The sequence below is a fragment of the Pongo pygmaeus genome, chromosome 6 (genome assembly GCF_028885625.2).
Source record: "Pongo pygmaeus isolate AG05252 chromosome 6, NHGRI_mPonPyg2-v2.0_pri, whole genome shotgun sequence".
NCBI classification, from domain to species: Eukaryota; Metazoa; Chordata; class Mammalia; order Primates; family Hominidae; genus Pongo; species Pongo pygmaeus.
The window spans coordinates 21,298,720-21,312,124 of record NC_072379.2 but is presented as its reverse complement, the minus strand read 5'-3'; positions in this window follow the sequence as shown (position 1 = coordinate 21,312,124).

Genomic DNA, 13,405 nt, shown 5'->3' with positions numbered 1-13,405 from the left:
CGTGGCCGGGGAAGGCCGCCGGGAGGCGGGAGCTGGGCGTGGAAAGGACGCTGAGAGGCGAGGCGAGGCGAGGCAAGAGGCGGGCCCGGAGCGCTGGACCGGAGGAGGCTTCGGGCCTACGAAGGCCGCCGCCAGCTGGGCAGGTGCCGAGTCAAAGGAGGCTGTTTGGAGGCGGGAGCTGGGCCTGCGGGCGCAGCCGCGAGCAGAGAGCTGGGCCCGGAGAGGAGGCCGGGAGGCAGCCACTGGGCCGGGGGAGGCCGACCTGAGGAAGTTCTGGGCCTGGAGAGGCCGCCACGAGGGAAAAGCTGGGCCTCAAGAGGCCGCGGCGAGGCATGAGCCGGGCCTAGGGAGGCCATCGGGACGCAGGAGCCGGGACCGCGGAGGCTGCCGGGAGGCAGGAGCCTGGCCTGGGGAGGCCGCGGCCAGGCAAGAGATGCGCCTCTTCAAGAGGCCCTCGGCAGGCGGGAGCCGGGCTTGCCGGGGCTGCCGCGAGGCAGGCGGAAACGTGGCCCGGGGAGGCCCACGTGAGGCCACAGCTGGGCCGGGAGAGGCCGCCGTCAGGCAGGAGCCGGGTCTCTCCGGGCCGCCGGGAAGCCGAAGGTGGGCCTGGAAGGCCTGAACGCAGGGAAGCCTGGGGCCTACAGAGGCTGCCAGGAGCTGGGCAGGACCTGGGCCGAACGTTGTCGTCGTCGTCAGGCAGGAGTTGGGCCCCTGGACGCGGCCCCTGGACGCGGCCGCGAGGGAGAGCCGGGCCCAGAGAGGCCGACTGGATTCAGTTCTGGGCCTGGAGAGGAGGCCGAGGGGCAAGAGCCGGGTCTGGAGAGGCCGCCAACAGGCAGGAGCTGGGCCTGAGGTGGCCAGGCTGAGGCCGGAGCCGGGCCCGCAGGGGCCAGTGTGGGGCAGAGGCCGCGCCCCTAGGGAACTACGCCAGGCAGGAGCTGGGCCTGGCCAGGCCGACTTTGGGACGCTTCGGGCCCGCACAGGCCATCAGCGGGAGGCAGGAGCTGGGCCCAGAGGGGCCGACGTTGAGGAAGGCAGCTTTGGGCCGGGAGGCGCCGTCGGGCTGGGCGGGAGCTGGGCCCGGAGAGGCCACCGCGAGGCATGAGCTGGGCCCAGAGGTGCCAGCGGGAGGCAGGAGCTGGGCTTGTGGAGGCCGCCGGGCGGCCGGCACGAGCGTGGCCGGGGAAGGCCGCTGGGAGGCGGGAGCTGGGCCTGGAAAGGCCGCTGCGAGGCGAGGCGAGGCGAGGCGAGGCAAGAGGATAGGCGAGGCAAGAGGCGGGCCTGGAGCACTGGACCGGAGGAGGCTTCGGGCCTACTAAGGCCGCCGCCAGCTGGGCAGGTGCTGAGTCAAAGGAGGCTGTTTGGAGGCGGGAGCTGGGCCTGCGGGCGCAGCCGCGAGCAGAGAGCTGGGCCCGGAGAGGAGGCCGGGAGGCAGCCCCTGGGCCGGGGGAGGCCGACCTGAGGAAGTTCTGGGCCTGGAGAGGCCGCCACGAGGGAAAAGCTGGGCCTCAAGAGGCCGCGGCAAGAGCCGGGCCTAGGGAGGCCATCGGGACGCAGGAGCCGGGCCCGCGGAAGCTGCCAGGAGGCAGGAGCCTGGCCTGGGGAGGCCGCGGCCAGGCACGAGATGCGCCTCTTCAAGAGGCCCTCGGCAGGCGGGAGCCGGGCGTGCCGGGGCTGCCGCGAGGCAGGCGGAAACGTGGCCCGGGGAGGCCCACGTGAGGCCACAGCTGGGCCGGGAGAGGCCGCCATCAGGCAGGAGCCGGGTCTCTCCGGGCCGCCGGGAAGCCGAAGGTGGGCCTGGAAGGCCTGAACGCAGGGAAGCCTGGGGCCTACGGAGGCTGCCAGGATCTGGGCAGGAGCTGGGCCGAACGTGGTCGTCTTCAGGCAGGAGTTGGGCCGCTGGACGCGGCCGCGAGGGAGAGCCGGGCCCGGAGAGGCCGACTGGAAACAGTTCTGGGCCTGGAGAGGAGGCCGAGGGGCAAGAGCCGGGTCTGGAGAGGTCGCCAACAGGCAGGAGCTGGGCCTGAGGCGGCCAGGCTGAGGCCGGAGCCGGGCCCGCAGGGGCCAGTGTGGGGCAGAGGCCGCGCCCCTAGGGGCCTACGCCAGGCAGGAGCTGGGCCTGGCCTGGCCGACTTCGGGACGCTTCGGGCCCGCACAGGCCATCAGCGGGAGGCAGGAGCTGGGCCCAGAGGGGCCGACGTTGAGGAAGGCAGCTTTGGGCCGGGAGGCGCCGTCGGGCTGGGCGGGAGCTGGGCCCGGAGAGGCCACCGCGAGGCATGAGCTGGGCCCAGAGGGGCCAGCGTGAGGCAGGAGCTGGGCTTGTGGAGGCGGCCGGGCGGCCGGCACGAGCGTGGCCGGGGAAGGCCGCCGGGAGGCGGGAGCTGGGCCTGGAAAGGCCGCTGCGAGGCGAGGCGAGGCGAGGCGAGGCGAGGCAAGAGGCGAGGCGAGGCAAGAGGCGGGCCCGGAGCGCTGGAACGGAGGAGGCTTCAGGCCTACGAAGGCCGCCGCCAGCTGGGCAGGTGCCGAGTCAAAGGAGGCTGTTTGGAGGCTGGAGCTGGGCCTGCGGGCACAGCCGCGAGCAGAGAGCTGGGCCCGGAGAGGAGGCCGGGAGGCAGCCACTGGGCCGGGGGAGGCCGACCTGAGGAAGTTCTGGGCCTGGAGAGGCCGCCACGAGGGAAAAGCTGGGCCTCAAGAAGCCGCGGCAAGAGCCGGGCCTAGGGAGGCCATCGGGACGCAGGAGCCGGGCCCGCGGAGGCAGCCGGGAGGCAGGAGCCTCGCCTGGGTAGGCCGCGGGCAGGCACGAGATGCGCCTCTTCAAGAGGCCCTCGGCAGGTGGGAGCCGGGCCTGCCGGGTCTGTCGCGACGCAGGCGGAAACGTGACCCCGGGAGGCACACGTGAGGCCACAGCTGGGCCGGGAGAGGCCGCCGTCAGGCAGCAGCCGGGTCTCTCCGGGCCGCCGGGAAGCCGAAGGTGGGCCTGGAATGCCTGAACGCAGGGAAGCCTGGGGCCTACAGAGGCTGCCAGGAGATGGGCAGGAGCTGGGCCGAACGTGGTCGTCATCGTCAGGCAGGAGTTGGGCCCCTGGACGCGGCCGCGAGGAAGAGCCGGGCCCGGAGAGGCCGACTGGAAACAGTTCTGGGCCTGGAGAGGAGGCCGAGGGGCAAGAGCCGGGTTTGGAGAGGCCGCCAACAGGCAGGAGCCGGGCCTGAGGCGGCCAGGCTGAGGCCGGAGCCGGGCCCGCAGGGGCCAGTGTGGGGCAGAGGCCGCACCCCTAGGGGCCTACGCCAGGCAGGAGCTGGGCCTGGCCATGCCGAGTTCGGGACGCTTCGGGCCCGCACAGGCCATCAGCGGGAGGCAGGAGCTGGGCCCAGAGGGGCCGACGTTGAGGAAGGCAGCTTTGGGCCGGAAGGTGCCGTCGGGCTGGGCGGGAGCTGGGCCCGGAGAGACCACTGCGAGGCATGACCTGGGCCCAGAGGGGCCAGCGTGAGGCAGGAGCTGGGCTTGTGGAGGCTGCCGGGCGGCCGGCACGAGCGTGGCCGGGGAAGGCCGCCGGGAGGCGGGAGCTGGGCGTGGAAAGGACGCTGAGAGGCGAGGCGAGGCGAGGCAAGAGGCGGGCCCGGAGCGCTGGACCGGAGGAGGCTTCGGGCCTACGAAGGCCGCCGCCAGCTGGGCAGGAGCCGAGTCAAAGGAGGCTGTTTGGAGGCGGGAGCTGGGCCTCCGGGCGCAGCCGCGAGCAGAGAGCTCGGCCCGGAGAGGAGGCCGGGAGGCAGCCACTGGGCCGGGGGTGGCCGACCTGAGGAAGTTCTGGGCCTGGAGAGGCCGCCACGAGGGAAAAGCTGGGCCTCAAGAGGCCGTGGCGAGGCATGAGCCGGGCCTAGGGAGGCCATCGGGACGCAGGAGCCGGGCCCGCGGAGGCTGGCGGGAGGCAGGAGCCTGGCCTGGGGAGGCCGCGGCCAGACACGAGATGCGCCTCTTCAAGAGGCCCTCGGCAGGCGGGAGCCGGGCCTGCCGGGGCTGCCGCGAGGCAGGCGGAAACGTGGCCCGGGGAGGCCCACGTGAGGCCACAGCTGGGCCGGGGGAGGCCGCCGTCAGGCAGGAGCCGGGTCTCTCCGGGCCGCCGGGAAGCCGAAGGTGGGCCTGGAAGGCCTGAACGCAGGGAAGCCTGGGGCCTACAGAGGCTGCCAAGAGCTGGGCAGGAGCTGGGCCGAACGTGGTCTTCGTCGTCAGGCTGGAGTTGGGCCCCTGGACGCGGCCGCGAGGGAGAGCCGGGCCCGGAGAGGCCGACTGGAAATAGTTCTGGGCCTGGAGAGGAGGCCGAGGGGCAAGAGCCGGGTCTGGAGAGGCCGCCAAGAGGCAGGAGCTGGGCCTGAGGCGGCCACGCTGAGGCCGGAGCCGGTCCCGCAGGGGCCAGTGTGGGCAGAGGCCGCACCCCTAGGGGCCTACGCCAGGCAGGAGCTGGGCCTGGCCAGACCGACTTCGGGACGCTTCGGGCCCGCACAGGCCATCAGCGGGAGGGAGGAGCTGGGCCCAGAGGGGCCGACGTTGAGGAAGGCAACTTTGGGCCAGAAGGTGCTGTCGGGCTGGGCGGGAGCTGGGCCCGGAGAGACCACCGTGAGGCATGAGCTGGGCCCAGAGGGGCCAGCGTGAGGCAGGAGCTGGGCTTGTGGAGGCTGCCGGGCGGCCGGCACGAGCGTGGCCGGGGAAGGCCGCCGGGAGGCGGGAGCTGGGCATGGAAAGGACGCTGAGAGGCGAGGCGAGGCAAGAGGCGGGCCCGGAGCGCTGGACCGGAGGAGGCTTCGGGCCTACGAAGGCCGCCGCCAGCTGGGCAGGAGCCGAGTCAAAGGAGGCTGTTTGGAGGCGGGAGCTGGGCCTGGGGGCGCAGCCGCGAGCAGAGAGCTGGGCCCGGAGAGGAGGCCGGGAGGCAGCCACTGGGCCGGGGGAGGCCGACCTGAGGAAGTTCTGGGCCTGGAGAGGCCGCCACGAGGGAAAAGCTGGGCCTCAAGAGGCCGCGGCGAGGCATGAGCCGGGCCTAGGGAGGCCATCGGGACGCAGGAGCCGGGCCCGCGGAGGCTGGCGGGAGGCAGGAGCCTGGCCTGGGGAGGCCACGGCCAGGCACGAGATGCGCCTCTTCAAGAGGCCCTCGGCAGGCGGGAGCCGGGCTTGCCGGGGCTGCCGCGAGGCAGGCGGAAACGTGGACCGGGGAGGCCCACGTGAGGCCACAGCTGGGCCGGGAGAGGCCGCCGTCAGGCAGGAGCCGGGTCTCTCCGGGCCGCCGGGAAGCCGAAGGTGGGCCTGGAAGGCCTGAACGCAGGGAAGCCTGGGGCCTACAGAGGCTGCCAGGAGCTGGGCAGGACCTGGGCCGAACGTTGTCGTCGTCGTCAGGCAGGAGTTGGGCCCCTGGACGCGGCCCCTGGACGCGGCCGCGAGGGAGAGCCGGGCCCAGAGAGGCCGACTGGATTCAGTTCTGGGCCTGGAGAGGAGGCCGAGGGGCAAGAGCCGGGTCTGGAGAGGCCGCCAACAGGCAGGAGCTGGGCCTGAGGTGGCCAGGCTGAGGCCGGAGCCGGGCCCGCAGGGGCCAGTGTGGGGCAGAGGCCGCGCCCCTAGGGAACTTCGCCAGGCAGGAGCTGGGCCTGGCCAGGCCGACTTTGGGACGCTTCGGGCCCGCACAGGCCATCAGCGGGAGGCAGGAGCTGGGCCCAGAGGGGCCGACGTTGAGGAAGGCAGCTTTGGGCCGGGAGGCGCCGTCGGGCTGGGCGGGAGCTGGGCCCGGAGAGGCCACCGCGAGGCATGAGCTGGGCCCAGAGGTGCCAGCGTGAGGCAGGAGCTGGGCTTGTGGAGGCCGCCGGGCGGCCGGCACGAGCGTGGCCGGGGAAGGCCGCTGGGAGGCGGGAGCTGGGCCTGGAAAGGCCGCTGCGAGGCGAGGCGAGGCGAGGCGAGGCAAGAGGATAGGCGAGGCAAGAGGCGGGCCTGGAGCACTGGACCGGAGGAGGCTTCGGGCCTACTAAGGCCGCCGCCAGCTGGGCAGGTGCCGAGTCAAAGGAGGCTGTTTGGAGGCGGGAGCTGGGCCTGCGGGCGCAGCCGCGAGCAGAGAGCTGGGCCCGGAGAGGAGGCCGGGAGGCAGCCCCTGGGCCGGGGGAGGCCGACCTGAGGAAGTTCTGGGCCTGGAGAGGCCGCCACGAGGGAAAAGCTGGGCCTCAAGAGGCCGCGGCAAGAGCCGGGCCTAGGGAGGCCATCGGGACGCAGGAGCCGGGCCCGCGGAAGCTGCCAGGAGGCAGGAGCCTGGCCTGGGGAGGCCGCGGCCAGGCACGAGATGCGCCTCTTCAAGAGGCCCTCGGCAGGCGGGAGCCGGGCGTGCCGGGGCTGCCGCGAGGCAGGCGGAAACGTGGCCCGGGGAGGCCCACGTGAGGCCACAGCTGGGCCGGGAGAGGCCGCCATCAGGCAGGAGCCGGGTCTCTCCGGGCCGCCGGGAAGCCGAAGGTGGGCCTGGAAGGCCTGAACGCAGGGAAGCCTGGGGCCTACGGAGGCTGCCAGGATCTGGGCAGGAGCTGGGCCGAACGCGGTCGTCTTCAGGCAGGAGTTGGGCCGCTGGACGCGGCCGCGAGGGAGAGCCGGGCCCGGAGAGGCCGACTGGAAACAGTTCTGGGCCTGGAGAGGAGGCCGAGGGGCAAGAGCCGGGTCTGGAGAGGTCGCCAACAGGCAGGAGCTGGGCCTGAGGCGGCCAGGCTGAGGCCGGAGCCGGGCCCGCAGGGGCCAGTGTGGGGCAGAGGCCGCGCCCCTAGGGGCCTACGCCAGGCAGGAGCTGGGCCTGGCCTGGCCGACTTCGGGACGCTTCGGGCCCGCACAGGCCATCAGCGGGAGGCAGGAGCTGGGCCCAGAGGGGCCGACGTTGAGGAAGGCAGCTTTGGGCCGGGAGGCGCCGTCGGGCTGGGCGGGAGCTGGGCCCGGAGAGGCCACCGCGAGGCATGAGCTGGGCCCAGAGGGGCCAGCGTGAGGCAGGAGCTGGGCTTGTGGAGGCGGCCGGGCGGCCGGCACGAGCGTGGCCGGGGAAGGCCGCCGGGAGGCGGGAGCTGGGCCTGGAAAGGCCGCTGCGAGGCGAGGCGAGGCGAGGCGAGGCGAGGCAAGAGGCGAGGCGAGGCAAGAGGCGGGCCCGGAGCGCTGGAACGGAGGAGGCTTCAGGCCTACGAAGGCCGCCGCCAGCTGGGCAGGTGCCGAGTCAAAGGAGGCTGTTTGGAGGCTGGAGCTGGGCCTGCGGGCGCAGCCGCGAGCAGAGAGCTGGGCCCGGAGAGGAGGCCGGGAGGCAGCCACTGGGCCGGGGGAGGCCGACCTGAGGAAGTTCTGGGCCTGGAGAGGCCACCACGAGGGAAAAGCTGGGCCTCAAGAAGCCGCGGCAAGAGCCGGGCCTAGGGAGGCCATCGGGACGCAGGAGCCGGGCCCGCGGAGGCAGCCGGGAGGCAGGAGCCTCGCCTGGGTAGGCCGCGGGCAGGCACGAGATGCGCCTCTTCAAGAGGCCCTCGGCAGGTGGGAGCCGGGCCTGCCGGGTCTGTCGCGACGCAGGCGGAAACGTGACCCCGGGAGGCACACGTGAGGCCACAGCTGGGCCGGGAGAGGCCGCCGTCAGGCAGCAGCCGGGTCTCTCCGGGCCGCCGGGAAGCCGAAGGTGGGCCTGGAATGCCTGAACTCAGGGAAGCCTGGGGCCTACAGAGGCTGCCAGGAGATGGGCAGGAGCTGGGCCGAACGTGGTCGTCATCGTCAGGCAGGAGTTGGGCCCCTGGACGCGGCCGCGAGGAAGAGCCGGGCCCGGAGAGGCCGACTGGAAACAGTTCTGGGCCTGGAGAGGAGGCCGAGGGGCAAGAGCCGGGTTTGGAGAGGCCGCCAACAGGCAGGAGCCGGGCCTGAGGCGGCCAGGCTGAGGCCGGAGCCGGGCCCGCAGGGGCCAGTGTGGGGCAGAGGCCGCACCCCTAGGGGCCTACGCCAGGCAGGAGCTGGGCCTGGCCATGCCGAGTTCGGGACGCTTCGGGCCCGCACAGGCCATCAGCGGGAGGCAGGAGCTGGGCCCAGAGGGGCCGACGTTGAGGAAGGCAGCTTTGGGCCGGAAGGTGCCGTCGGGCTGGGCGGGAGCTGGGCCCGGAGAGACCACTGCGAGGCATGACCTGGGCCCAGAGGGGCCAGCGTGAGGCAGGAGCTGGGCTTGTGGAGGCTGCCGGGCGGCCGGCACGAGCGTGGCCGGGGAAGGCCGCCGGGAGGCGGGAGCTGGGCGTGGAAAGGACGCTGAGAGGCGAGGCGAGGCGAGGCAAGAGGCGGGCCCGGAGCGCTGGACCGGAGGAGGCTTCGGGCCTACGAAGGCCGCCGCCAGCTGGGCAGGAGCCGAGTCAAAGGAGGCTGTTTGGAGGCGGGAGCTGGGCCTCCGGGCGCAGCCGCGAGCAGAGAGCTCGGCCCAGAGAGGAGGCCGGGAGGCAGCCACTGGGCCGGGGGTGGCCGACCTGAGGAAGTTCTGGGCCTGGAGAGGCCGCCACGAGGGAAAAGCTGGGCCTCAAGAGGCCGTGGCGAGGCATGAGCCGGGCCTAGGGAGGCCATCGGGACGCAGGAGCCGGGCCCGCGGAGGCTGGCGGGAGGCAGGAGCCTGGCCTGGGGAGGCCGCGGCCAGGCACGAGATGCGCCTCTTCAAGAGGCCCTCGGCAGGCGGGAGCCGGGCCTGCCGGGGCTGCCGCGAGGCAGGCGGAAACGTGGCCCGGGGAGGCCCACGTGAGGCCACAGCTGGGCCGGGGGAGGCCGCCGTCAGGCAGGAGCCGGGTCTCTCCGGGCCGCCGGGAAGCCGAAGGTGGGCCTGGAAGGCCTGAACGCAGGGAAGCCTGGGGCCTACAGAGGCTGCCAAGAGCTGGGCAGGAGCTGGGCCGAACGTGGTCTTCGTCGTCAGGCTGGAGTTGGGCCCCTGGACGCGGCCGCGAGGGAGAGCCGGGCCCGGAGAGGCCGACTGGAAATAGTTCTGGGCCTGGAGAGGAGGCCGAGGGGCAAGAGCCGGGTCTGGAGAGGCCGCCAAGAGGCAGGAGCTGGGCCTGAGGCGGCCACGCTGAGGCCGGAGCCGGTCCCGCAGGGGCCAGTGTGGGCAGAGGCCGCACCCCTAGGGGCCTACGCCAGGCAGGAGCTGGGCCTGGCCAGACCGACTTCGGGACGCTTCGGGCCCGCACAGGCCATCAGCGGGAGGGAGGAGCTGGGCCCAGAGGGGCCGACGTTGAGGAAGGCAACTTTGGGCCAGAAGGTGCTGTCGGGCTGGGCGGGAGCTGGGCCCGGAGAGACCACCGTGAGGCATGAGCTGGGCCCAGAGGGGCCAGCGTGAGGCAGGAGCTGGGCTTGTGGAGGCTGCCGGGCGGCCGGCACGAGCGTGGCCGGGGAAGGCCGCCGGGAGGCGGGAGCTGGGCATGGAAAGGACGCTGAGAGGCGAGGCGAGGCAAGAGGCGGGCCCGGAGCGCTGGACCGGAGGAGGCTTCGGGCCTACGAAGGCCGCCGCCAGCTGGGCAGGAGCCGAGTCAAAGGAGGCTGTTTGGAGGCGGGAGCTGGGCCTGGGGGCGCAGCCGCGAGCAGAGAGCTGGGCCCGGAGAGGAGGCCGGGAGGCAGCCACTGGGCCGGGGGAGGCCGACCTGAGGAAGTTCTGGGCCTGGAGAGGCCGCCACGAGGGAAAAGCTGGGCCTCAAGAGGCCGCGGCGAGGCATGAGCCGGGCCTAGGGAGGCCATCGGGACGCAGGAGCCGGGCCCGCGGAGGCTGGCGGGAGGCAGGAGCCTGGCCTGGGGAGGCCACGGCCAGGCACGAGATGCGCCTCTTCAAGAGGCCCTCGGCAGGCGGGAGCCGGGCCTGCCGGGGCTGCCGCGAGGCAGGTGGAAACGTGGCCCGGGGAGGCCCACGTGAGGCCACAGCTGGGCCGGGAGAGGCCGCCGTCAGGCAGGAGCCGGGTCTCTCCGGGCCGCCGGGAAGCCGAAGGTGGGCCTTGAAGGCCTGAACGCAGGGAAGCCTGGGGCCTACAGAGGCTGCCAGGAGCTGGGCAGGAGCTGGGCCGAACGTGGTCGTCATCAGGCAGGAGTTGGGCCCCTGCACGCGGCCGCGAGGGAGAGCCGGGCCCGGAGAGGCCGACTGGAAACAGTTCTGGGCCTGGAGAGGAGGCCGAGGGGCAAGAGACGGGTCTGGAGAGGCCGCCAACAGGCAGGAGCTGGGCCTGAGGCGGCTAGGCTGAGGCCGGAGCCGGGCCCGCAGGGGCCAATGTGGGACAGACCGCACCCCTAGGGGCCTACGCCAGGCAGGAGCTGGGCCTGCGCAGGCCGACTTCGGGACGCTTCGGGCCCGCACAGGCCATCAGCGGGAGGCAGGAGCTGGGCCCAGAGGGGCCGACGTTGAGGATGGCAGCTTTGGGCCGGAAGGTGCCGTCGGGCTGGGCGGGAGCTGGGCCCGGAGAGACAACCGCGAGGCATGACCTGGGCCCAGAGGGGCCAGCGTGAGGCAGGAGCTGGGCTTGTGGAGGCTGCCGGGCGGCCGGCACGAGCGTGGCCGGGGACGGCCGCCGGGAGGCGGGAGCTGGGCCTCTCCGGGCCGCCGGGAATCCGAAGGTGGGCCTGGAAGGCCTGAATGCAGGGAAGCCTGGGGCCTACAGAGGCTGCCAAGAGCTGGGCAGGAGCTGGGCCGAACGTGGTCGTCGTCGTCAGGCAGGGGTTGGGCCCCTGGACGCGGCCGCGAGGGAGAGCCGGGCCCGGAGAGGCCGACTGGAAACAGTTCTGGGCCTGGAGAGGAGGCCGAGGGGCAAGAGCCGGGTCTGGAGAGGCCGCCAACAGGCAGGAGCTGGGCCTGAGGCGGCCAGGCTGAGGCCGGAGCCGGGCCCGCAGGGGCCAGTGTGGGGCAGAGGCCGCACCCCTAGGGGCCTACGCCAGGCAGGAGCTGGGCGTGGCCAGGCCGACTTCGGGTCGCTTAGGGCCCGCACAGGCCATCAGCGGGAGGCAGGAGCTGGGCCCAGAGGGGCCGACGTTGAGGAAGGCAGCTTTGGGCCGGAAGGTGCCGTCGGGCTGGGCGGGAGCTTGGCCCGGAGAGACAACCGCGAGGCATAAGCTGGGCCCAGAGGGACCAGCGTGAGGCAGGAGCTGGGCTTGTGGAGGCTGCCGGGCGGACGGCACGAGTGTGGCCGGGGATGGCTGCCGGGAGGCGGGAGCTGGGCCTGGAAAGGCCGCTGCGAGGCGAGGCGAGGCGAGGCAAGAGGCGGGCCCGGAGCGCTGGACCGGAGGAGGCTTCGGGCCTACGAAGGCCGCCGCCAGCTGGGCAGGAGCCGAGTCAAAGGAGGCTGTTTGGAGGCGGGAGCTGGGCCTGCGGGCGCAGCCGCAAGCAGAGAGCTGGGCCCGGAGAGGAGGCCGGGAGGCAGCCACTGGGCGGGGGGAGGCCGACCTGAGGAAGTTCTGGGCCTGGAGAGGCCGCCACGAGGGAAAAGCTGGGCCTCAAGAGGCCGCGGCGAGGCACGAGCCGGGCCTAGGGAGGCCATCGGGACGCAGGAGCCGGGCCCGCGGAGGCTGCCGGGAGGCAGGAGCCTGGCCTGGGGAGGCCGCGGCCAGGCACGATATGCGCCTCTTCAAGAGGCCCTCGGCAGGCGGGAGCCGGGTCTGCCGGGGCTGCCGCGAGGCAGGCGGAAACGTGGCCCGGGGGGGCCCACGTGAGGCCACAGCTGGGCCGGGAGAGGCCGCCGTCAGGCAGGAGCCGGGTCTCTCCGGGCCGCCGGGAAGCCGAAGGTGGGCCTGGAAGGCCTGAACGCAGGGAAGCCTGAGGCCTACAGAGGCTGCCAAGAGCTGGGCAGGAGCTGGGCCGAACGTGGTCGTCGTCGTCAGGCAGGAGTTTGGCCCCTGGACGCGGCCCCTGGACGCGGCCGCGAGGGAGAGCCGGGCCCGGAGAGGCCGACTGGAAACAGTTTTGGGCCTGGAGAGGAGGCCGAGGGGCAAGAGCCGGGTCTGGAGAGGTCGCCAACAGGCAGGAGCTGGGCCTGAGGCGGCCAGGCTGAGGCCGGAGACGGGCCCGCAGGGGCCAGTGTGGGGCAGAGGCCGCGCCCCTAGGGGCCTACGCCAGGCAGGAGCTGGGCCTGGCCTGGCCGACTTCGGGACGCTTCGGGCCCGCACAGGCCATCAGCGGGAGGCAGGAGCTGGGCCCAGAGGGGCCGACGTTGAGGAAGGCAGCTTTGGGCCGGGAGGCGCCGTCGGGCTGGGCGGGAGCTGGGCCCGGAGAGGCCACCGCGAGGCATGAGCTGGGCCCAGAGGGGCCAGCGTGAGGCAGGAGCTGGGCTTGTGGAGGCGGCCGGGCGGCCGGCACGAGCGTGGCCGGGGAAGGCCGCCGGGAGGCGGGAACTGGGCCTGGAAAGGCCGCTGCGAGGCGAGGCGAGGCGAGGCGAGGCGAGGCAAGAGGCGAGGCGAGGCAAGAGGCGGGCCCGGAGCGCTGGAACGGAGGAGGCTTCAGGCCTACGAAGGCCGCCGCCAGCTGGGCAGGTGCCGAGTCAAAGGAGGCTGTTTGGAGGCGGGAGCTGGGCCTGCGGGCGCAGCCGCGAGCAGAGAGCTGGGCCCGGAGAGGAGGCCGGGAGGCTGCCACTGGGCCGGGGGAGGCCGACCTGAGGAAGTTCTGGGCCTGGAGAGGCCGCCACGAGGGAAAAGCTGGGCCTCAAGAAGCCGCGGCAAGAGCCGGGCCTAGGGAGGCCATCGGGACGCAGGAGCCGGGCCCGCGGAGGCAGCCGGGAGGCAGGAGCCTGGCCTGGGTAGGCCGCGGGCAGGCACGAGATGCGCCTCTTCAAGAGGCCCTCGGCAGGTGAGAGCCGGGCCTGCCGGGTCTGTCGCGACACAGGCGGAAACGTGACCCCGGGAGGCCCACGTGAGGCCACAGCTGGGCCGGGAGAGGCCGCCGTCAGGCAGCAGCCGGGTCTCTCCCGGCCGCCGGGAAGCCGAAGGTGGGCCTGGAAGGCCTGAACGCAGGGAAGCCTGGGGCCTACAGAGGCTGCCAGGAGATGGGCAGGAGCTGGGCCGAACGTGGTCGTCATCGTCAGGCAGGAGTTGGGCCCCTGGACGCGGCCGCGAGGAAGAGCCGGGCCCGGAGAGGCCGACTGGAAACAGTTCTGGGCCTGGAGAGGAGGCCGAGGGGCAAGAGCCGGGTTTGGAGAGGCCGCCAACAGGCAGGAGCCGGGCCTGAGGCGGCCAGGCTGAGGCCGGAGCCGGGCCCGCAGGGGCCAGTGTGGGGCAGAGGCCGCACCACTAGGGGCCTACGCCAGGCAGGAGCTGGGCCTGGCCAGGCCGAGTTCGGGACGCTTCGGGCCCGCACAGGCCATCAGCGGGAGGCAGGAGCTGGGCCCAGAGGGGCCGACGTTGAGGAAGGCAGCTTTGGGCCGGAAGGTGCCGTCGGGCTGG